This window comes from Anser cygnoides, chromosome 2 (assembly GCF_040182565.1).
Source record: "Anser cygnoides isolate HZ-2024a breed goose chromosome 2, Taihu_goose_T2T_genome, whole genome shotgun sequence".
NCBI classification, from domain to species: Eukaryota; Metazoa; Chordata; class Aves; order Anseriformes; family Anatidae; genus Anser; species Anser cygnoides.
Genome location: NC_089874.1, coordinates 93,673,752 through 93,676,976, shown reverse-complemented (window position 1 = coordinate 93,676,976; position 3,225 = coordinate 93,673,752).

Genomic DNA, 3,225 nt, shown 5'->3' with positions numbered 1-3,225 from the left:
CAATCTGAAAGTGTAACAAACAAAAGTTACTCACATGAGACTTGTAGTTTTGCAACTTCTAAAGTAAAATCTTCCTGTGATTCAATTCTACTTTTCAGTGACATAGCAGTGATTTTACTGAGTTGTCGTTTAAAAAATGGCTCAAGATGGGGTGATCAGAGTTCATTTTCAAATTTTTGGCTTAAGATAAGAAAATCTAAAGATCGGAATTACAATAATCTTGGTTCTATTTTTGTTGTTAATAATATAAACTGAGAGGAGTGTTTTTACCTGTTGCCTGAAGGTTTCTTCATCAGGCCTGTTATGCAGACATTCACCACCTTCCTGCCAACAGCCTTCCCCCACATAGTGAAGGTAGTATAGATACCCAGACTACTGGAAGTGCACTCTCCAGAGCCACTATAGTCTTTGATCTGTCTGCATTTTAGGGCATGTCCACAGCACTGTTATTTTTGGAGGTCCTGAGCGATGCAGACTGCATGTATGGATTAGACTTTTTCTTTTTGACAAACATAAATGAACTGCTTGCTTAGAGGTTGCTTTGAATAGTCAGGCTTTTGCAATTGTATGTCATACAAAATGTGCAAAGTTGGGTGTATTACGAAAAAAATCAGGCGGAGGCTGGCACTCTTTTTACATCAGCCTCGTTATCTCCCTTACAATAGAAAAATAGTGAAGATATCTCTCCATTAGCAGCAGCTGGCATGGCTATTGCAATCTAAGACATAAGTAAATATATGGCAGAGAGAGAGGGAGAACTGGCTAAGAATAAACAGAAATTGAAGAACTGATACTTCTGATGTGCATCTGTGTATACACACATGTTTTAGTACAGTTGAAAGCTCCTTCAAAAAACAAACAAAACCCAACAACAACAAAAAAACCCACAACATTTTACAATTGAAAAAGCAAAGAATGCTGGCACATGGAGAAGAGCCAGAGATGAAAACAAAACATTTTTCACTGTTAACGCAGGACATTTTGGGAGAAGAATGAGCAGCAGAGAGGGCTTTGGCTTTGCAAACAGGCATAGAAATGTCTGTCAGCTCATAATGAACCTACTTTTTGCCTTCCTTTCCGCCTGAGTTGTCATTGCTTGTGTTTCTCTTTTTCCTTCCTAGCTGAACTTCTTACTTGATCAAAGCTTCTATTTTATTTTTAAACTTTTCATTCCTGTAAATGATTGGAAACTCTCCAGCAAAGCTCTGCTAAAGCCAGAGGGGACTGAAAGCAAAGAGCAAGGACAGCTCTGAGGACAAACTGCAGGCAGTTGGAGGACACTCCTTTAGAGCTGCAAGCAGCAACTCCCCTTCCTCTCCTTGCATTTTGGCTCTTTCCAGTCCTTTCTAAAGGGTGTAGGGAATTTCATCCTACATCCCAATGCAGGAAAAAGTGTCAAGGAGACAGGGAAAGACCTTGGCAGTACAAATAATTTGGATGTTTTTAAAGGATGTGGATACTTATTTTGGGAAAGTTAAAGTAGACCGCTCAGTCTGATGTAGGCAGCTATGTGTAAAATTTAGATAGGAATGAAAGTTTTGAGTGCAAAAACATCAGCACTCAGCCAAAGGGCACTGTCACCCGAAGAGTTTATGCCTAAATGATCAGGAGTAGCATCTCGCTATTCACCTGGCAAGAACTAACAGGTCGTGGTAGCCTCTCTGCTCTGTGTGACTAGATGCAAAGAAGGATGGTGACCCCTCTGACCAATTCAGGCCCCATCTTTGCTTTTACCTGAGGCATGGAGTGTACCAGGCAGGCAGAGCACAAAGCAAGGACACAAGGTGCTTGGGTTATGTTTACAGTGCTGATGCTGGCCTTGCGTGACCAATCTGCCTCAGTTTACTCCTTTGTGGAAGGTGGCATTGATTACCTTCGGAAGACTCGTGGAAGAAAGATGAATGCAATAATGTCATTGCTAGTGGCAGTAAACTAAAAGAGTTTGTTAACATTAAAGAAGCATAGAGGTACTCCCCAGAAAGTTACTCTTCAGGCATAGTTAAAAGGTTTTATTAGCAACTCTGCCTCAAGCCAAGTGTCCTCACTTGGTCTTAAGCCACGTTTTTCAGACTTGTCTCCCTGTTGACCTCCTGCACTATCTTCATTTTAAGAATTATATTACTAGTATTACTGCCACTGTACTGGCAAGGGAGGAGGAGACATTTGTACTACAGTAGCTGGAAAGCCAGCTCCTTTCCAGCAAATTATTGAGATCCGCTTCAAAGTGTGGTTCAGCTTTTGGATGGCTCTCTATTCCTGTATCAGCTCTGTGAAGGGACCTGATGACCTTCTCTCAAAGACAGCCAAGTTAACCTAGTCCAGACGTGAAGGAGAAGTTCATATATTTGCAGGAATGTTTAAGTTTATTAGACTAGAATTAACTAGCCTTAACTTAAGGAGACATTGTCAGCTTAAATCTCACCTATCGTTAACATCTTGTACAAATAAGCTGCAAAAATACTAAGCCTGATAGGAAAAAAAAATCCTCTCTTTTAAAAATAAACAAAACACACAGATGTTTCCTTGGACTGTGTGAAAACCCAAATTCCAAAGCTTGAAGGACTGACCCTATGTTGACAGCAAGTGCAAACAGAACTGAAATGAATTTTCTGATTTTTATTTTTTCTTTACTGTCTGTTCTGAAGGAAATGCATTAAAACCCAAAACAACAACAAACAGCCCACCACCAACAAAACAACTCCCTTTTGAGGAGTAATGCACCCTGAGCACCACTGCCACTCTGCAGTCCTCTCTCACTGCTATGGGTGTCTCATCGATATGTCAACTTATGAATAAAAACCCGTTTCCCATGAACTGTCCTGTGGTGTAGACCACTCTCCCATTGCATGTATTTCGGATGGGCCAGGTGCTGTCTGTGAGCATCATCATCCCACAGTCAGCCCCGGTCTCCTGTCCTGCTGCAAGGTGGCTCGCAGTGCTGCAGCCCAACCCTGTGCTGGTTGCTGTTTGATCCATGTTATCCTAAGCAGCCGTGCCTGGTCACGGGCTGAAGGATGGACCACGGGGTAGCACTAGCACCACGGAAGGGTCTCCCCTCGCCAAGATCCAGAGGTTCTGTGAATTATGTGCAAACAATGCTGCCGTTCATTGGCAAATTGAACATACCTGGTCTCTTCACAGCAGGGTTAGTGAGTATATCACAGAGTGACCATAAACCAGCCAAGGAGTACTTCCTGAAGGGATAAATATGGAGTTACTGAAGCT